Below are 22,321 nucleotides of genomic sequence, written 5' to 3'. Positions count from 1 at the left end.
CGGGCAGTTCAGGCTCAGGGGCGCCGGGCAGCTCAGGTTTGGGAGCACCGGGCAACTCAGGTTCAGGAGCGTCGGCCAGGTGAAGTTCAGGAGCGCTGGGCAGTTCAGGCTCAAGGGCGCCGGGCAGCTCAGGCTCGGGGGCACCGGGCAGCTCAGGCTCGGGGGCGCCGGGCAGCTCAGGCTCGGGGGCGCCGGGCAGCTCAGGCTCGGGGGCGCCGGGCAGCTCAGGCTCGGGGGCACCGGGCAGCTCATGCTCGCGTGCATCGGGCAGCTTAGGCTCAGGGGTGCCAGGCAGCTCAGGCTTAGCAACAGACCGCATGGCAGCCAGGGCAGTCGGCAGCACAGGAATAGACTGCGTGCCAGCCGGGGTGGGCGAGGGCACAGCAACAAACTGCACAGCAACAGACCGCACGCTGGCTGGGGAAGCCTGCGGCACAGCAACAGACCGCATGCCGGCTGGGGAAGCCGTCTGCACAGCAACAGAATGCACGCCGGCCGGGGTGGCTGGCGGCACAGGAACATACCTCACAACTACAGACTGCATGCCGGCCGGGGAAGCCGGCGGCACATGAACAGAAGGAACATTCTGGAACTCTGGGATGCTGGGCTGCTGAGGCTCTGGAAAGCTGGGAAGTTTAGGCTCGGGGGCACCGGGCAGATCAGGCTCGAGGGCGTCGGGCATCTCAGGCTCGGTGGCGTCGGGCAGCTCAGGCTCGGGGGCGTCGGGCATCTCAGGCTCTGGGGTGCCGGGCAGCTCAGTCTCGGGGGCATCGGGCAGCTTAGGCTCAGGGGTGCCAGGTAGCTCAGGCTTAGCAACAGACCGGATGGCAGCCAGGGCAGTCGGCAGCACAGGAATAGACTGCGTGCCAGCCGGGGTGGGCGAGGGCACAGCAACAAACCGCACAGCAACAGACCGCACGCCGGCTGGGTAAGCCTGCGGCACAGCAACAGACCGCATGCCGGTCGCGGAAGCCGGCCGCACAGCAACAGAACGCATGCCAGCCGGGGTGGCTGGCGGCACAGGAACATACCTCACTACTACAGACTGCATGCCAGCTGGGGAAGCCGGCGGCACAGGAACAGAAGGAACATTCTGGAACTCTGGGATGCTGGGCTGCTGAGGCTCTGGGACGCTGGGCTGCTGAGGCTCTGGAACGCTGGGAAGTTTAGGCTCGGGGGCACTGGGCAGATCAGGCTCGAGGGCGTCTGGCAGCTTAGCAACACACTGCACTCCGGCCGGGCCAGATGGCGGCAAAGCAACAAACCTCACGGCATCGGGCAGCTTAGGCTTGGGGTTGCTGGGCAGCTTAGGCTTGGGGCTGCTGGGCAGCTCAGGTTGAGTGGCACCGGGCAGCTCAAGCTCAGGGGCGCCGGGCAGATCTGGCTTAACAACAGACCGCATGCCGGCCGAGGCAGTCGGCAGCATAGGAACAGCCTGCGTGCCGGCCGGGGAAGCCTGCCACACAGCAACAGACAGACTATTCTGGAACTCTGGGACACTGGGCTGCCGAGTCTCTGGGACGCTTGACGTCTGAGGCTCTGGGACGCTGGGCGACTTAGGCTCCAGGAGACTGGGCAGCTTAGGTTCCAGGACACTGGATGACTGATGCTCAGGGGCGCTGGGCATTTTAAGCTCGGGGGTGCCGGTCAGTTTAGGCTCTGGGGTGCCAGGCAACTTAGGCTCAGGGTCGCCAGGCAGCTCAGGCTCAGGGGCGCCGGGCAGCTCAGGCTCGGTGGCGTCGGGCAGCTCAGGCTCGGGGGCGTCGGGCATCTCAGGCTCTGGGGTGCCGGGCAGCTCAGTCTCGGGGGCATCGGGCAGCTTAGGCTCAGGGGTGCCAGGCAGCTCAGGCTTAGCAACAGACCGCATGGCAGCCAGGGCAGTCGGCAGCACAGGAATAGACTGCGTGCCAGCCAGGGTGGGCGAGGGCACAGCAACAAACCGCACAGCAACAGACCGCACGCCGGCTGGGTAAGCCTGCGGCACAGCAACAGACCGCATGCCGGCCGGGGAAGCCGGCCGCACAGCAACAGAACGCACGCCGGCCGGGGTGGCTGGCGGCACAGGAGCATACCTCACAACTACAGACTGCATGCCGGCCGGGGAAGCCGGCGGCACAGGAACAGAAGGAACTTTCTGGAACTCTGGGATGCTGGGCTGCCGAGGCTCTGGGATGCTGGGCAGCTGAGGCTCTGGAACGCCGGGAAGTTTAGGCTCGGGGGCTCCGGGCAGATCAGGCTCGGGGGCGTCTGGCAGCTTAGCAATAGGCCGCACTCCGGCCGGGCCAGTTGGCGGCACAGCAACAAACCTCACGGCATCGGGCAGCTTAGGCTCGGGGTTTCCGGGCAGCTTAGGCTTGGGGCTGCTTGGCAGCTTAGGCTCAGGGTCGCGGTGCAGCTCAGGCTCAGGGGTGCCGGGCAGCTCAGGCTCAGGGGTGCCGGGCAGCTCAGGCTCGGCGGCGTCGGGCAGCTTAGGCTCAGGGTTGTCGGCCAGCTCATGCTCGGAGGCGCCGGGCAGCTCAGGCTTAGTAACAGACCACACGCCGGCTGGGGCAGTCGGCAGTAAAGGAATAGACCGCATGCCAGCCGGGGCAGCAGGCGGCACAGGAGCAGACAAACCATTCTGGAACTCTTGGATGCTGGGATGCTGAGGCTCTGGGACTCTGGTTATCTGAGGCTGTGGGACGCTGGGTGACTTAGGCTCCGGGGCGCTGAGCAGCTCAGGCTCGGGGGCATGGGGCAGCTGAGGCTCAGGGGTGCCGGGCAGCTTAGGATCAGAGGCGCCAGGCAGCTCATACTTGGGGGTGCTGGGCAGCTCATGCTCAGGGGTGCTGGCCAGCTTAGTCTTGGAGGTGCTGGCCAGCTCAGGCTCGGGGATGCTGGGTAGCTTAGGCTCGGGAGTGCTGGGCAGCTCAGATGCAGTCGTGCAGGGCTGTGGAGACACTGGATTCACATGGTATTTCCACCTGTAGAAAGCAACTGTTTTGGCTATCTCAGGGTCCCGCTTCCAGTATGCGTTGAGAAGCCCAAAGAAGGAAGGCTCTTCTTGGAGGAACGTGTCCCTCGACACCCCAAAATCCTCACAGGTATACGGCAGGTCGAGCAGATCTGCTGGGTCCATAGTTGGTCGGTTCATTCTGTCACGCGTGGGAGCAGGTAGGGACCCTGAAAAAGGACACCAAGGACAGGCTGGGTTTAAAAACAGCTTTAATCACGAAAAAAGCAGGAACAGACGGCAAGTACAGACAGCAGGGAAGCACACAAACCGACGAGGCACTCTGGCGACCAAGAGTCTGTGTGTCGCTGTGTGTGTCTCAGTGAGAGTGTGAAACGAACCGACGAGTCAGAGCAACCAAGGGGCATATATACCCAGTGGAGGCCAATGAGGGAGATTGGGTGCGCAGGACCTGTATAACCAATCGGAGAAAGGGGAGGGAGATTCGGTGCGCTTGCGCAGGATAGGGCAGGAACCGGACAGCCAATTGGAGAAAGAGGAGGTGAGTGAAGCCGGACAATCCGGGTAATTCGGGCATACGGGCGCAGGTGAACTAAAAACACCAATCAGGGGATGGGAGAGCGCCGACGACCCAGATCACACACCCATGACAACTTTAATGGAGATTACAAACAACAACTGTGCAATAGTGGCTGCTGAGGCAGTGATTAAGTAAATAAAGAATAAAAAAATTAAAGAACGATGTCAGCGTCGCTGTGAAACAAACTCCTTCACAGACGACAGCCGCTTCGTTGTCGAGCTCAAACGAAATTACAGCGCTCACTACCTCCCCCCTCTTTCACTTTTTCAGTCACACTTTTCTTTCGTCTCTCTCTCCCTCTTCCACGAGCTAGTTCACCTATATTCAACACATTACCCTTCGGCTAATGTTCGTCAAACGTACAGACGTGATGACGTCACTGTAGTAAATATCGCAGCTCAACTGTCCCCACACTCAGATTACAAATTTCCACAACAGGGGTAAATTCGTTTTGAACGGGTACTGCACTAAGTGCTCAATAATCCAGGTGTAGAAATCCTAGAAAAATTGGATCAGTTCATCTGGACACGTTTCATCACTCATCTAAGACACTTCGTCAATCTCAGCTGACTGCAGGTCCAACTTTATAAACAGTACAGTTGCATTATGACCGAAACCGGTGATCTAACACCGGGTTCATATGCAAATTACCGATGACATTAATTAGAGTTACAACGGTGAACTGAGGAGTTTCAATGATGAGCCGATTAGATTTTTCTGGGATTTTCTCACACTACCTCCAAAGTACGTCTTGGGAACCTTCCGTGATGGTTACCGTTCGTTTTTATTTAAAAATATTTACAGGACATTATAATAACATTCAGGTTGCATTAAAAAAAATTGAGATTGTTTTTTCTTTTCTAAAAAAAAAAAAACAATCTCGTTTTTGAGAGTCTATTTAGTTAGCATTGGGTACCACAGTAGCGTAGTTCATAGATTCGAGTTACACAGAAAGAAGCCAGTAAAACAAAAATAATGTTGACCACTGAAAACAGTAGATTTTTGCAGCAAAACGTAAAGTTACACAAAGCAACAAATTCAATTCATCATCTACTTTTTCACCGAAGGTACAATTACACTTGACTTTTTTTAACAACAACAATAATAATAATAATAATAATAATAATAATAATAATAATAATAAAAATAATAATATCAACAATAAATCAAGCCAATATAGCACTTTTCTAACACTCTAAGTGGCTTTACAATAAGGAGAATGTAGTAAACGATGGCTCGTTAAAAGTGTAAAGATGCTTACCTCGTTGTCTTCAGTGACGCTTTACAGTGGCTCTTCTCTCACGTGTTGCTCTCAAGTAGAATCTTGAAGCAATTGTGCGGCGGCGCTGAGCGCACCCGTTTATATACACTGTGAGCCGGGATGGAACGCTGTGACGGCAGAGCGGGGGGAGGAGCTAAGACTGCCGAACCAATGGGCAGGGCTGAATCTAGGGCGGGGTTCGATCACATCCGGTGGGCGGAGTTAGAACTGTTTTTTTTATCGGTCTCATGCTCTTCGTGTACTTTTCAAGACTATGCAAGTGCGGACCACGCGCGAACTTTGTGGTAAGTGACAACTATATCAGGGTATCTGAGAGAACCTGTTACTAACCAGTTAGTCATAAAGTTAACGTCATGTTCACGAACCAGTTCAGCGAAACGTTTTAACGTGTTTTAGCTAATATTTAAATCACCATTGGGGCAGCGCGGTGCGCTCCGAGGTTGCCGGCGGGTGGGGGGGATTCGCATTACAAAGCGAAAGCAAACACACGGCGTGTCGTGACGTAATGGCTGCGTCCAACAATACCCAGGGATTTACACATTTAAACCTCAGGGTTGCCAACTTTGGCCAAATGTTTAGTGTGAGGTTTCTGGCGTTGACGAGGTTCAGTGGTCCCACATTGTTCTTCACAATACTGTAACGTGCATGGATAAGCAGACACGTTGGTTCTTGACTAACGGGTCGGACCCTTTAGTCGACTGGTTAACGTTGTCGCTTGCGGAGTGACGGCACGTGTCCACAGGGGCGTGGTTGGACGCGAGGGGACGCGCCGCCTCCCAGCATTGCACGCTTGTGGGGGCGCCACTAGGCGGTGACACGATAGATGATTGACAGGCGCTCTCCTTCCCGGAACAATCAACACCAATACTGAAATCCAATGGGGATGTTTTCCCGGCTTTATTTTTTAACATTGGAGGGATAGTAATAATGTATTGTAGCGAATGTATTGCTGCCTTCTTATCCATGCACGTTACACTACCCCCCTGTGGTTAATTGTCTTGCCATAATGGCTGTGAGCAAACTGTAAAAATAAAAATCTACAGCTGGACTTATACTTAACCTGTTCCTGTTTCGGATTTCCTATATGCTATTGTAACGTGCACGGAAATGAAGACACGCTGGCCGCTGGCTCGCGGGTCTGACCCTTTAGTCGAGCGGTTAGCGATGTTTCCTGCGGTGCGGGCGATACGTGTTCGCGTCCCGGCCGCGGCAGTTCCTGTGGTTGCGTTGTCCCCCCGAATTTGCTGCACTATTATAAGTTAAATGGAGCGGTGAAATTAAATGATCACCATGTATAGAGTTATAGGCATCGTGTTATACCCAGCTAATTTATTTTTTGCAGTATTGCTTTTGTTGTTAAATACCTTTTGTAGTTCGGAATAATATGGTTGGGTCCATTAAGTAGCCTGCAGGCAGTGGTGGAAAAGTAACTAAGTAACGTTACATTTACTCAAGTTCTTAAGTACAATTTAGAGGTGCTTGTACTTTTCTTGAGTACTTCCATTTGATGCTACTTTATACTTCCACTCCACTACATTTCAGAGGGAAATATTGTACTTTGTACTCCACTACATGTATTTGACAGCTTTAGTTACTTTGCAGATGAAGTTTTGACACAATGGATAATATAACACGCTTTTAAAATACAACACATTGTTAAAGAGGATTTTTTTGGCTTTTGGTGTCCACCTCTAGCAGCTACAACAGTAACATGCTGCTTACACACTGATGTTTCAGTATTAATAATCTAATGTCATATATAATAATATATCAGTCAGAGGGACCAAACCACTACTTTTACTGCAATACTTTAAATACATTTTGCTGCTAATCCTTATGTACTTTTACTTACTTAAGTAAAGGATCTGAATACGTCTTCTACCACAGCCTGTAGACAACATTACTACATAACTAGGTAATATTCCAATTTCAACTCAATATTAGTTAGGACAAATAATGTCAACAAAAAGCTTTACATTGCGTACTAGACCCCATGAACCTTCCTGTAGTCTTTAGCCATTATGCTTCTTTGAATTGCATTAACACTGTGTATGCCACACAGCTACATATTGCAGTGAATACAAGGCTAATGTCTTCCTTCATGTATTTACAGATATCTTGCTACTGGCGACTCATTCCGGATGATAGCCTTTAATTATCGTGTGGGGGTCTGCACAGTGAGCCGCATCGTAAAGGCTGTGGCAGCAGCTATCTGGGAGTCCATGGTGAGTGAGGTGATGCCTACTCCAACCCTGGAGGACTGGAGGGCCATCGCGGAGGAGTTCCATCATCGCTGGAACTTCCCCAACTGTGTTGGCTCCATAGATGGCAAGCACGTCATCACCACGGCCCCCTCCAACTCCAGCTCGCTCTTCTACAGCTACAAGGGGACATATTCTATTGTCCTCTTGGCAGTTGTAGATGCACAGTACCGTTCCCAGGTGGTTGACGTCGGCGGATATGGGAGAACCAGCGACGGTGGGTCTCTACACAACCCCGCCTTTGGAGAGGGCCTCTGAGATGGCGCCCTGGACCTCCCACAAAACTCCGTGGTTCCAGGAGCAGAGCACAGAGGCCCACTGCCCTACGTCTTTGTGGGAGATGAGGCCTTTCCCCTCCACAGGAACCTGATGCGGCCATTCCCAGGCACCAACATCACCAGGGAGCAGAGGGTATTCAACTACCGCCTCAGCCGTGCCAGGTTGGTTGTTGAGGATGCTTTCGGCATCCGCTCCTCCCAGTGGCGCATGTTCCGGCGTGTAATTTGAGTCAGCCCTGAGACGGCAGAGCTGTGTGTGAAGGCCACCTGTGTTCTTCACAACTTCATGAGGGTCACAGACGTGAATGAGGCAGGACCACATCACCAAGTGCCAGAGGACACTGCTGCTGCTGCTGTTCTCCAGGATGTTGGCAGGATGGGGTCAACCAACGCCACAAGGGAGGCCATTCGTGTGAGAGAGAGCTTCACCTCACACTTCTGCCAAGAGGGTGCTGCTCCATGGCAAGAAAATGTGTAGAGCTCTACACAACCAAAAGGCTCTTTTAAGAGCCACCCATATGATGCAAATATCTACAGATGCATGCATCTGTAGATATTTTTAAATATTTTGTACTCCAGCTCTCTTTTAACTTATTTTTAGCTTTGGTCTTCATGTGCGTATATCTTATATTGTGTTTGCTGTGTTTGTCTGTGTCTGTCTTGCACTGATTGGTGAAGCCACAGCCCTCATTTCATTTTTAACATGTGCCTGCACATTGTTTTTAATGACAATAAAATTGAATTGAATTGAATTGAATAAAGAGCAATGATCCATCTGCACTGCATAAGCACAGCTTTACTGTCTGCACAAGCACAACTTTACTGTCTTCATAAACACAATTTATATAGTCTGCACAAATACAATTTATAGGCCCAATCCCAAACCTATCCACTCCCCCTCTAACCCTTGTATGAACTTCAAAACATTTGAAGCTTATTTTTTTCCAGGTATAGCCATGTCATTACCAACCAAGTTCAAGAAACTGAATGATATCTATAATAATAATGATAATAATAATAATGATAATTATTATTATTATTGTTTTCTTTTGTAGCTGTTATTATACCTGCCCAGGGACCACAGTTGAAAATTAGCCAGGATGGCTAAACTTGCACATTTATAGAAATGTCTATTAAGATGCACTGTCCCTGTAAATTTAAACTGTATAAATAAATAGATAAGTAAACGTTACAGCATTATGACAATAATGCAGTGACATAACAGAAGCACTAAATTACATTACCCTCACATATTAAAAACAACAAATTATCTTTGTAATAATGTAACCACCCAATTATTACAATACTGTATTTACCTTTGCCAATGTCACAGCTGTTCAGACTAAGTACAAAAGACATCTCAACCTCAAACTTTGGGTGCTGTATTAACTACTCAAAAGCTTTCCATTCCACTGTGGCATGAACATTCTGATACTGAAACACTGTAATGAAAGACCTGATGGGTCTGAAATGCTAGTAATGTGTTCATTAAGACAACGTATGGTGTTGTAAGAACAGCGTGCAGAGTGGTCTTTACCAAGTATAACAGAAATTAAAGCTCGGTATTCACAAGGAAACTTGTCCTATGACAACTGAATTTTATTTTTACTGGTGCAACTTTTATAATGAAGAACTGCAGCATTTTAGATCTACTATTGCAACTATCAGGTAAGTATTATATTCAGACACCAATGGAGTAGTCTTTGTAGTTTCTTTGGGGGGGGGGCTTAGTTGTGATATAAGCAGTGGATTATGAAATAACCAATATAAAGTCCTAATGTTGTGAAAATAGATTTATTAATTACAAACATTTCAATTCAACAATTCAACATGTAACATAACACAAAATGGAACATAACACAAAGGTAATACAAATATAAAAAATGAATACGTAAGTGAACCGAACATAAACTGAACCTAACCTAACATAAACAACTGAACTAACATACACGACTCAATTAGTGCCCTCCTGCCTCAAAAAGAAGCTGATGTATGCGCAGCTTCACCTCCTCCTTCTTGCGCTCCGGAAGCCTCCTGAGTGATGGCAGGAGGCTTTGGAAAAAAAGCTCGTCTGCGTCAGGGGTGGGTGTTGGAGGTGTGGATGGGGGGCTGGAGATAGTCTCGTCCAGAGCCTGGAGGAGTCTCTTCTCCAGTGGACCCATGAAGCCACTGCCGGCGCAGAGGTCTACCCGCCCCCTTCTCTTAGTGGGGGGGCGTGGGGTGGTTGGAGCTGGCTCGGTGGTGGCAGGCTGTGGGGTGGATGGAGCTGGCTCTGTGGTGGCAGGCTGTGGGGTGGATGGAGCTGGCTCGGTGGTGGCAGGCTGTGGGGTGGATGGAGCTGGCTCTGTGGTGGCAGGTTGTGGGGTGGATGGAGCTGGCTCTGTGGTGGCAGGCTGTGGGGTGGATGGAGCTGGCTCTGTGGTGGCAGGCTGTGGGGCGGATGGAGCTGGCTCTGTGGTGGCAGGCTGTGGGGTGGATGGTGCTGGCTCTGTGGTGGCAGGCTGTGGGGTGGATGGTGCTGGCTTGGTGGTGGCAGGCTGTGGGGTGGATGGAGCTAGCTCGGTGGTGGCAGGCTGTGGGGTGGATGGAGCTGGCTCTGTGGTGGCAGGCTGTGGGGTGGTTGGAGCTGGCTCGGTGGCGGCAGGCTGTGGGGTGGTTGGAGCTGGCTCGGTGGTGGCAGGCTGTGGGGTGGATGGAGCTAGCTCGGTGGCGGCAGGCTGTGGGGTGGTTGGAGCTGGCTCGGTGGTGGCAGGCTGTGGGGTGGATGGAGCTAGCTCGGTGGCGGCAGGCTGTGGGGTGGTTGGAGCTGGCTCGGTGGTGGCAGGCTGTGGGGTGGATGGAGCTGGCTCTGTGGTGGCAGGCTGTGGGGTGGATGGAGCTGGCTCGGTGGCGGCAGGCCGTGGGGTGGGCACACTTGTGGGGGGCCGCGGGGTGGGCGAAGCCGGCTCGGTGGTGGGGGGCCGTGGGGTCAGCCATGGGGTGGGTTCAGCTGGCTCACTGGGTTGCACTCTGGGGGGGGGGGGGGCTGACGGTGGGGGGATTTGCTGCTGACTGCTGTACTGCAGGGAGAACGGTAGGGGGGGTGTTGCAGGATGTCTTGCAGAGAAGGGGTGGTGGCTGGATGCAGGGAAGGGGGGTGGATGGCTGCTGGTTGCAAGTACCACTCTCTGCGACCTGCGGGAAGGCGTGGTGGACATCCAACTCCTCCCACATCCAACCCTGCCCACATGCAATATTAAAGAAGCACGTTGTTGCACATGATCTGCGCATTCATCGTAGACTGATTAAATAAGCCATGTATTGAGACACATTATGTGTTGTAGCGTAACTAAGTTAATCTGTAAATTGCATTTGATTTTGTTAACAATGTGTTAGCCGATACTGTTCTTTGACATGTCCCTCATCCAAAGTGCAAGAAGTGCAGGGTTGCATAGGCTCTCTTATGAGTATAGGGCAACTCCTGTAGCCTACTATATGTTATAGGTAACCCCTTACTATGGAAGAAACGCTGTATTTACGTCTTATTGTCTAACGAACTTCATATTGCTCATAATGTGTAAGCCTAGATGGAGTACTAAGAAATGAAAACATTGTATTAAATGGACATTGCTATAAAATTAGACACAGGTCTACACGTAGACCAAATGTAAAATATTATTCCTATTCCACATACTTCCTCTGTTGAAGGCCCCAGGCATTACAATGAATACTTTATTATAGTGCTATAATATATAGTATGGAGCACTGTGTATTGTGCTACCTAAAGCTTATGGCACAGTACCAGTAAGTTCCAACTGTAGCCTTAATGTGTGGGGAAACCGTCAGTGCAATCAGCGGTGTTAAAATCATTTACAACCTACCAAATATTATACTTGGTCACACTTGTGACAATCAAAGACATTAGACAAGTGTGAGGAACAACAATGTATTGGAACAGACAAACACACACACACAACTGAACATTTTTAAAATAAATAAATTGAACATTTAAAATAAACAAATGAAATACCTAACATAATTTAAACATTGTTTAAACATTTCAAAACTCCAACAGATTACACAACATCACACACACACACACACAGACGGTGACAGAGGTTATTCAATTATTTCCACCGCCTCTTCCTCTTCCACCGCCTCTTCCTCTTCCCACCTCCTCTTCCACTCTCCAATCCATCTGGTCCTGGTCTTGATCTGGAGGCACGTCTGAGGCAGAGCTGGTCGAAGTCGAGAAAGAAATAGGCTGACTGTCCATGGCATCAGTTAATTGAAGTATGAGTAGTGAGTGCATACCTTGTAGAAAGTGTCACATTTTCTAAAATTGCATGGCACCACCACCTTCTCAACCATGGAATGTCCCGCTAAGGTACAGGCAAAAATTAAAATAAAACAGAATTTCAGAAATGCAGTTCAAATTTATGCAATAGCTAGAAAGTAAAAAGCAAAGTTCTTTACCTGGTTGAAGTCAAACGACCACCCCAATGCCGTATAAAGGGCGTACTGTAAAATACAGATGCAAGTCAGAAAAGAACATTTCTACAAGCACATTTTTGTATTTTGGTCTACACACACACACACACACACACACACACACACACACACACACACACACACACACACACACAAAATCACTAGACAGATATGGATATTTCAATTAATACAAGTTATGCCAATAGGGTTGGGTGAGTCAGATATAGCACCCAAACTAAAACAACCGCCCCATAGTCATAACCGACCATGATCCTGAAAACGCCACAGTCACCGGTGTCAGTCTGGCCTGGAATGTCCTGGAAAATGAAAAATTAGATATGGTAATATAACCTAATACCACACAAGGATTGAACATTTGAAAAAGCCTTGAGTACTACTGTGCCTTGTTTTTTTATGACCTTCCAGTGGCCAGCGCACAAACATGTCGCAGTTGAGCTGCGGAAGATAAAAATAACATTATTTACATATTGTGTCAAACTGAAGGGCACGGCAGGCGAAGATAGCACACAACCCAAATCCAACTTTAGTGGAACTAGTGGGGCAGCTGAGTGCAGGTGATTCTTATAGATGCCTACTTATCATTGAAAAGTAGGCAACTGGGACATGAAATGCGGGCTGCAAATATGTGGGGTGAAAGGTGCCTAAGACCTGACTTCCTCAGATTGAATTATGGACGAGTTTTGGTTACATGAGGTAAATAACACTTCACTGCCCCCACTAATCACAGAACCACACCGATCCCTCAAGCCATAGACAACAGCCAATGTTTGAAAGCCAATGAGTGACGGTGGCCGATGTTTTTTTTTAATTTATTTTGTTGTAATAACTCTAATTAAGCTACTGTCTATGACTCTGACAACATGCAGAGGGACAATACAACATCAGAACAGACCTTCAGAACGTGAAGGCTATTTTTCTCCTGACCAGCCTTCCAGAGGGAACATTGAACTGTTCCAATTGCTGAAATATTAAACCTGAATACACCTAAATATTCCTCATCACCAAAACCACTGGGGTCAGATGAGTCAGGCTGATATATTCTGAATCATTTTGGCATCAGGAGCTGTGAAGTACCAAGTGTCAATGGCAACCAGGATATTACAGTATTTGTTACATTCCATGTTCTCAAGGGCTACCACAAGGAGGGGTAGAAGATATTTGCTTGTCATTTTTTTCCACATTACGCATAATCTTCACACCCCGATCACAGTCCGTCAATTATCTGCCCTGACATCAAAATGAAACATATCAGTCATCTGTGGAATGTGCAGCAGGGCTGTAAAAACCTATTCAATCACCCAGAACACTCTGATACTAACAAGTGGTCTGTCAAACTCTGAACAACGTAATACGTCTATCAAAATGTCAACAGGCGTTGTGCATTCCTGTTCTAGGAATCACATGTGGCTTTGGAGACAAGTTTGAAGGAAGGAGCTAGGACCATATTATAACACCAAAGTCAACAACATTCTGTTACACTACACAAATTACTCTATACACCTGGTGGAGGTTTGCGTCCTACTGAGCATATTGTCTGGGTTTTTTAGTCAGATGAATAATTATATTGCATAATTATTTAATGAATAGCCTAATGAAGAAAACTTATAAAGATTATGGTCTCTGAAAGTCAGACACTCAAACTCATGACAATCAAACTCATGAAACATTGAAGTAGGCTAATTTGTCCACCCCCTTTACAGATGCACAAAGAGGTGCCAGCAAAATCAGCAACTACACAGTTGAGACAGAGTTCCCTTCCAACTGTGTTTGAAAGCTACAGGAAGTATGATAAAGACTCAAAAGATGCAAAGAGATTGAACAGAGCAGTAGCTGAGTTTATCTGTCTTGACCAGGTGCCGATATATACAGTTGACAAACCTGGATTTCGGGAATCTTGCGCAGCAGTTGGACAGGAGATATGATATGCCTGGAAGAAATTAGTTCATGAACAATGAAATCCCAAAGCTATACACTGAGACCAGTCAGGTTATTGAGACTCAACTTACTAAATGTCAGCCTTTTTTTTTGTTGCTTGTACCACTGACCTATGGACGAGCAGGGCAGTTGATGTATACATGGCGTTAACAGTGCAGCACATATCTGAAACCTGGGAAATGCACTCCTGGTGCTTAGGATGTTCACCTTTGTATTTAGACCATACTGCAGACTGTCTCAATGAAGCCCTGGAGGAGATGGTGGAGGTGAAATGGGAACTGGACCTTTCAAAAATGGTTGGGATAACAACTGACAATGCCTCTAACAATAAAAAGGCATTTCAAAACTACAATTGGATACCATGTTTTGGGCATAACCTTCATCTGGCAGTAGGCAAGGCTTTAAGCCCGGACCGTGTATCAAAATGCTTGTCCAGGCTCCGAACAACCGTGTCTGCTTTTTCCAGATCAAGCAAAATGCTAAGGAGCCTGGAAAACAAGCAGAAGACCTTAAGCTTACCTGAGCAAAAGCTTATCCATGACGAGCCTACTCGCTGGAACTCCACCTTTGAAATGGTGGATAGATTCTGTGAACAGCAACAGGCTGTCTGTGCTGTTCTGGCAGAAAATAGGAGGAAGTGGCATCTGATGCCAAAAGACTCTGATACGGCAACCTTAGAAATCCTTAGAGAGGTCCTTGAGCCAGTAAGTAGCCTCACGGGTGCACTAAGTGGAGAAAAGGTGCCCACGTTGTCTTCTGTGCTGCCTCTAAAATGGAAATTATTTTCTTGTCTGGAAGAGAAGGATGGCGATAATGTTGTTGCATGTGGCATGAAAGAGAAAATGAGATCAGGCTTTGCCTCAAGGTATGAAAGCAGACTGCTGGACATTGTCCTTAACACTGCGACATTTCTAGAGCCAAGGTTTAAGGACACTTTTGTTACTAAGGAGGAAGAGGTGAAAGCAGATCTTTTGCAGAAATCTAGTGAGGCTCCAGTACAATCAATGAGTCAGGTTCAAACAACACCGGCACAGCAACAGGCGACAGGGGCAAAAAAAATAAAAACTGACTTGAAAAGTCTACTGTCCACCATTAAGTTTGAAAAGAGGGAGTCAGGAGAGGCAAGCAGGGCTGAGGGAGGGGCTAGTGTTTCCACGTCGCCTTCGGACCAACTTTCAAGTGAATATCTCTTGTACAAACAAATGAAAGAGATAAGTGCTACTGAAGACCCTCTCACCTGGTGGAAGAACCATAAAGCCACCTTGCCAATTCTTGCACATCTTGCCAGACAGCACCTGTGCGTTCCAGCCACAAGCTGTGCTTCAGAGCGAGTGTTCAGCACATCAGGCATCATCTGCAGCCCTAGGCGCATTAGGCTGACTGAGGAGCACACTGACATGCTTGTTTTCCTTGCCAAGAACCTTCAAGCAGCAAAGGGATTGTCAAGAAAATAAGTGAGAGAATATCCCAGAAATTCAGAGGGTGAGAGTGTATTTGGGATTTCATCGTTCACGAATATTCTTTTAGTATAGCTATGAAGCTCAGCAGGTGGTAAGCAATAATTTTATTTTTGTTAAAACATGTCCAGTAGCTCAATACATTTTGCCAAGTGTATTTTGATGTATTTATTCTGAGTGTTAAAGTTCAAATACTTCACAATTCTGCCCTGACAACCAGCAAAAACGGACTGAGAGTGGTACTGCAAATGACTAATTGTCTGACTGACGTTTGTCCACCGTAGTGTAATGGCATGCACCATGTAGTGGCATGTTTTGTTTTGTTTTGTTTTGTTTTTAAATAAAGAGGAGAAAATAGTCTTTTAATTGCACATGTCAGTCAGTCATTAATGTGTTCACTGTTCAAAAGTTTAAATTTTACAGAAAAGTGGCTTGTTAAGCAAAAGCAAATATGTCAACGAACAGAAGAGATTATGCTCATGCTTGCTCTGGAGAACTAATTTATCAATGTAATTTGCTCAAAAAGCAGGACAGGAACAAGCTGGTGACAGTTAAACCGTAGTGAGACCGAGCTGGACCATTATTAATCTCTTTCCCAGATATTTTAGCATTTCACCGTGGTCTCGGTTCAGTGTCGAGTATCGAGGTATTTACGGCAGGTATCGTATCGAAGTCATCATTTTGGTATCGTGACAACACCAATGTAACCGGTTATTTTCTCGCCCATTGCAAGTAGCACGCGGGTCACCAAGCACCCAAGCAATGACCAGGCCTGCAACGTGTATTTGTTTATGCCGGCTTCTGGGGTTGTTTTATTTGTGTTGTAAAGTGTGTGGGCCCCCCCACTATTGTTGCATTTGTGATATTGAGCAACAGGTATTTTGTGTTTGTTTTTACTTGGGGGTATGTTATTATTGTACCACAAAAGGTACGTGCACTTGTATTAAAGCGCAAGGCGAATTGCAGTTAGGGTACAGCCAACACATTCCCAGGGGTCCATTTAAAGCAGAGTATCTGCTATAGTACTGCTTACAGTCAAAGTAATTAGGCCCAGTCTATTTAAAAGCCATAGATAGTTAGCTTTATTGGAGGTATACTCACAGCTAGTGCCATATTGTCGACGGAATAGATATAGATATATTCCGAGTATTATTGTTAGAGTAGTACACTAATTACATTTTCCCCTATTATACTGATGTCCACTAAATAGATATAACACTAATATCATAATCCTGGTCTCGCTTTATACAAATTCTTTCCCACTCTATTCTATTTACATTTAGAAATATATATAAATTATATACTTTTCCCCTCTCAAAAGCACTGGTATACTTGGGATGCACAAAGGTATTGGTTGTGCAACTATTGACTGGAGTCACATTATTCTTAATTTGCATTTCCTTTTTTGTGGTATTTGACATAATTGATAATTGTGCGCCATTTTGCATTGCTGCTGTCACAACTTTACTTTATTCACATTCCTAAATTCAGCACATTACCTGTTTATGTAAGGAGGTTGTCTGGTCCAGTTATTTCATTCTGAATAATAAGTTGAGTTCATTAAGCATAATTTTGCTGGGTATTGTTAACTCTTATTCAGAATAGTATTTTTCCTAGTTTATTCCCTTTCACGGCGTCTATAGACACAGAGTAGGGGGTTGGGCGCTACATGTGTTTTTCTGGCCAAGGTCGTTTCAATTTTAAAAAGTGTTCATCTTCTCCCCTGCAGCATAACTAACAAGAATGCATTGGAATAACCTCGAGGAAAAAGTTACATCTAATGGCTGATCTAGGATCTGTCATTACCCCAAATGTAATACTGACCAATATAAGAGAACATTCAAGTAATTATTTACAAAAAAAAACTTAACACTAACATTAGTTAGCTAACGTTATGTGCTTGCGAGCTATAGCAAAATAGCCAGCTGCCTTGTTAAATTAGCTGGCCTATCGTTTGCTATCGTATTCAACATGTCGAATGGCTAGTTAATGTAAATACTAGTGGGGAAAAATGTCCTTAATACTCACAGTTTTGCCCATTTTCTTTTCCTTTTTGATAAGAGCTAGCTCGTGCATGCATTACAGGATGCAAACATAACGTGTATTTATCGTCTGCTGCAAGAGAGAGAAAGCTTGTGACGGTGTATTCTGGTGAGTGTTGCTGTAAATCCGGGTTACAGCTGTTCTCCGGTATATGAGCCGATCTATCACGGCGTATAACATATATTTAGCTGCTCTTTTTGACAGGTCTATTATATATCAATATCTCCACTGATATGTGAAGATAATTTGCCTAGCCCATGGACGGCATGTGTGCGAAATATGTCGTGTGTGTGTGTGTGTGTGTTTTAACCTCCACAGATGCATCAAACAATCTTAAAATGAGGGAAGAAACCCAAAGTAGAAAGATGCACAGTGTGTTGCAGAAGTTATCACTGCCCATTCTGCAACAAAGTATATAATCCAAATGAACTTCAAAACCATTGAAGTAACCACATCAGTCTGGCAGTTCAGCATGAAGGTATGTAGATTCTTTGTGTGTTATGGTTCTTCATTAATGTAGGCCTATTACACTGTAATTTTAACCTGTATCAGCTCAACAAAGTATTAAACAGACGTAAACATTTCCTTTTTAATGGAACTAATTATGGCCCTGTGTTAAGCCATCTCACTTACTTATGCTCACTCTTCTACAAAGCTGTGTATGTATTATTTTAGGCCGTGGGTGCATGTAAGGCAGGCATATGAAACAAAATAGTGTATTCATACGGCCTACCCATAAACTTTAACCCTAACCTGCACCCTAAACCTTAAAGATAAAATAAAATAAAAAAAATAATATCTTTGTAAAACAAATTATAACTCTATTACCAACAGAGTACATTTTAAACACCTTGTGACTTATACATTATTAATAGGACTTATATTATTTTGTTCCTTAATACTGAAAAGTTGACTTCATGGCGATGCAAGGTGCACAATGCCAAAGCTATGCAAGAGTGCCGTATGCTTAGCCACTTTGATTATTTTAAACAAGACAACTGATAAAACTTTTTCTTTTTTATATTTTAGATCGAATCATCATCAAATGCAATTTGAAATGCAGACCCTCAGCACATTTTCATTGCTGCTACTGTCCTGCGACGATACTGAGGAAGGTCCAACTCATTAAACATTTAATATCATGCAAAAAACATCCACCCACAACTCCAGCAGCATCCCCATGTTCTCCTCCAGCACCCCAGTTCATTCCAGCACCCTTGTTTTCCCCTCTAGCACCCCCATTTACTCCTCCAGCACCCCTGTTTACTCCTCTAGCACCCCCATTTTCTCCACCAGCACCCCATTTCTCCTCCAATACCCCCCATTTTCTCCACCAGCACCCCATTTACTCCTCCAATACCCCCGTTTTCTCCTCCAGCACCCCCATTTTCTCCTCCAGCACCCCTGTTTACTTCTCCAGCACCCCTGTTTACTCCTCCAGCTCCCCCGTTTTCTCCAGAAGCCCAGTTTTCTCCGGCACCCGAGTCTACTCCTCCAACATCACCACAGTTTACAGCAACAACATTTTCTTCATGTGCAACCCCAACTCCACTTTCAGCACCAGTACATCTATTCACCACCCCAGCAACATTCTCGCCATGCGCTACCCCAACTTCACCCCAAGAAAGAGTGAAGTGCAGTCATTGTGGGCTCACAATAAACAGGAAGAATTTGTTGGTTCATATCAGGAGGAAGCACAAAAAAGGGCAGAAGATGCCACAGAAAAACACCACCTCACATGCCAGTACGTTGACCCCAAAAATGGGATATTTGCAGTCAAAAAATCTTTTTTGAAGCCATGCACTCCTATCCATATTAAAAAAAACAAAACAAAAAAACCCCCAAAAACATGGGGTGCGAGCCATCAAGTCATTTGTGAAATGGAGGGATGCAATACAAATATAGAATTTGCAGCAAGGGGGGGGGGGATTTTCCCATTTGAATCCAAACATTTAAATCTCTACAATTCTGCCCCCAGTCTTAGACGACGCCAGTGAATGTTCAAGAGGAGGTGCTGTCTAAAATGGTAGCTGCCAAAATGTTTGCGGAGGACAGAAAGAGAACTTGTTTAAACAGAGAAGAAGGAGCTAGCATTGCAGGCATTCATCTTTCAGTTGAGGTGACCATGGGGGGGGGGGGTCCCTGGGGGGGTCCCTCGAAGAAATATATTTCAGTGTTTGAGCCAGAAGTCTCATATTATAGCAGACTTGGTAGGGTAGTAGCTGCTTGTGATTCCCAAAGGAATACTTGGCACGGCCCATGTGCCAAACCAAGACAATCTTGTCTCCATAAAATCAATGCCAAGTGGCATCTTTTTCAGATAGACAGGCAGATATTTACAACTGTGAGGACCACGGAGAGTGATGCTGGGGGAGAGATTGACCAAGAAGGACAAAAAAAGAGCAGTGCACAAAAAGATGGAGAAGGACCAGCATACCCTCCGATGATGCCAGTCTCAAGAGGATGGTCAATTACTTGGTAAAAAATAAATCCATACCTGCCCTGCTACCACAAAGAGCGTGCAGGGAACACAGCCCTTGATGAGCCAGTGCTGATCACACCAAAGGCAAGATAGGTCACATATACTGCTGTTCTAGAAGGTGAGCTCAAAAGAAAGGTAACCTAGATAAACATAACTAATGTTAAAAAAAGTAACCCTAAACTAAATTTTATCTGTGCACTGTGAACTTGCCAAATCTAATATGACTGACATTTGTAGATCTAATATGAATGACACTTTATTTTGCAGGCATTTGAACCTACTGCAGGACGTGCAGTAACTGGCCTGATGTATCGATATCAGGAGTGGAGTGATGGTGTTCATGATTTTAATGATCACATTCTGTTAACATTACATATGTGCATTTCCTTCGCACATCACTCCAGGTAAGAAGCAGTCATTTTGGAGGGTATGCTTTAGTATTGTTATCCTTTGAGGATGTCCCGTACTGAGTCTTCTATACTTTCCTAGACCCACCATGCTGTTAGCCGAGCCGTTGAAGTGTTGGAGAAGACTGAGCAGAAGATATTTCCCAGTAAGGACACAATGCTTCATGCATACATGCACTTTGAAGCCCTCACAAAGCACGACTACATGTATTCCTGCATTAAGTGTGGATATCATCCAGCAGTCGTTGTGATGGACCTTTCCAACATGCCTGGTAAGGTTATGGAAATTCATCCTATTCTAGAATTACCTTTTTTTTTTCAACAATGTTTTCTTAATACTTGATTTTACAGCAAGAGATCTGGAGGACCCACCAGAGGACTTTGATGGAAATGTGGATATAGAGGACTTTTGGGAGACTGTGACCTCTGAGCTTGTTTGCAGAGGCTTATTACCAAGTGAGTAATTTTTACTCAAAGTATACAAAATAATATAGCATTTTTGGGACACATACTGTATATTGCCCCAAGATCATCCACTACTGTAACAGAATGATCTTCCTTCATGTTTCATAACGCTATTATTTATTGTCAATCAGTCGTCTCTGTTCAATATTTCTTTAGTCAACAAATGGCCTAGATGTATCACTGTGGGTCCACTGTGCTCATATATCAGCCGTTCCAATATATTGATGCTCAATCAGTCCACATTATTTGTCATGATTTTCCACTCCGAAGGCAACAGAAAGAACCCCTTTGTGGTTTCTCCCTCATACCACAACTGGGCCCCTTGGATTGGTCCAAAGACCAGGAAAGATGCCACCGTTTTAGACACGGAATATGCAAAGCTCCATGGACCAAGGCAGTCCTCGGAAGTGGCTGATCTGGCAATAACCGAGGAGAGGCTTGAAGACATTCAGACTAACCTCAGGGTAACAGCTAGTTAAAGTAATTAGGAATTAAGAATGTTGTAAATTTAGCAAAATATTGTTGTGGGACTATTGATTTCCTTTTGCATTGAAATAATAGGTGGGCATGGTTCAACAGTTGTGCAAGCAGTGTGGGCTTGACTCAAAAGGCTCGAAGATGGACCTTGTCTTAAGACTTCGGGGAGAAATGAAGAACAGACCCTCTTATGACAAGGTGTTTCAGAAGGTCTGGGGAGCCTCTGGTAAGATAATGTATTATGAGTCTTTCTAATCATAAGTCTTTAACATAACAGTGTCATATGGTTAATATAAAGAGATGCATGTATTTATTTAACCTTTATTTAATGAGGCAAATCATTTAAGAACATTTATATTTGCAACGCAGGCCTGAGCTAAAACAGGGATAAAACAGACCCTCTGCCAGAAGAATACTAATAAGGCAATAGCTATACTGTAAGCAGTTTAATAGCAAGCATAACCACTATGCCACAGGACTAAATCAAACTCCATGTATAATGCACTATCGTACTAATTAATCGGTGTCAGTTATTTTCCATTACTGTCACACGTCAGTACTCTCGTCACCTCACTGAAGTGTTTTCTTCAGGTGGTTGGGCAGTAGTCACATGCCCCTGTGCGGTCGTCTACTCAATCAAATCGAATTTAAGAGCAGAAAGTCCCGGGGACTATGCTGATATCCTTCTATCCTGGAAACACTTCCCAAACATTTCAATGTATGACTTTACAAGAGGTTTAGCAAGCCATACCAACTTGAGGGAGCCACAAAGTTTGCCGTTCTAACCATATGAGGGCGTCTTCCTGAAGCAACGCCAGAGAGCATCCAGTTGGCTGCGGAGAGCAAGCTCAAAGTGAACTTACCTTGGCTCAAGCCTGAAAAGACGAACGCTGAACAGAACAGCCACCCACTCACAGGATCATCAGATCGCTATGCCCTACACGACATCGTCCCTGAAAGGAATACCAAGGATGCCAGAGATGCTCTTCCAAAAACTGACCTTGTCCCTCAACTGGCTGGTTGGGTAAACAGCCAATGTGCAGAACAACTATTTTCTGAATTAAAGCAAAATAACTTCTTCATGAACACACTCAGTCCATCTGCATACATCTTCATGATGCGCAACATACTGCATCACTACAACACTACATGCAATAAGAAAACCCAAGGCAGTATACAAAAAATGGTGGACACGGATGTCCGGCTATAG

The 22,321-nt window shown here is 46.3% G+C and overlaps 1 pseudogene; it reads left to right on the top strand.

Moving 5' to 3' along the window:
* Nucleotides 1-14,256: 14,256 nt before the first annotated feature.
* LOC130112104 (uncharacterized) lies at nt 14,257-22,321 on the top strand (annotated as a pseudogene).

This window comes from Lampris incognitus, chromosome 4 (assembly GCF_029633865.1).
Source record: "Lampris incognitus isolate fLamInc1 chromosome 4, fLamInc1.hap2, whole genome shotgun sequence".
NCBI lineage: Eukaryota > Metazoa > Chordata > Actinopteri > Lampriformes > Lampridae > Lampris > Lampris incognitus.
This window is presented reverse-complemented; position numbering and strand designations above follow the sequence as displayed.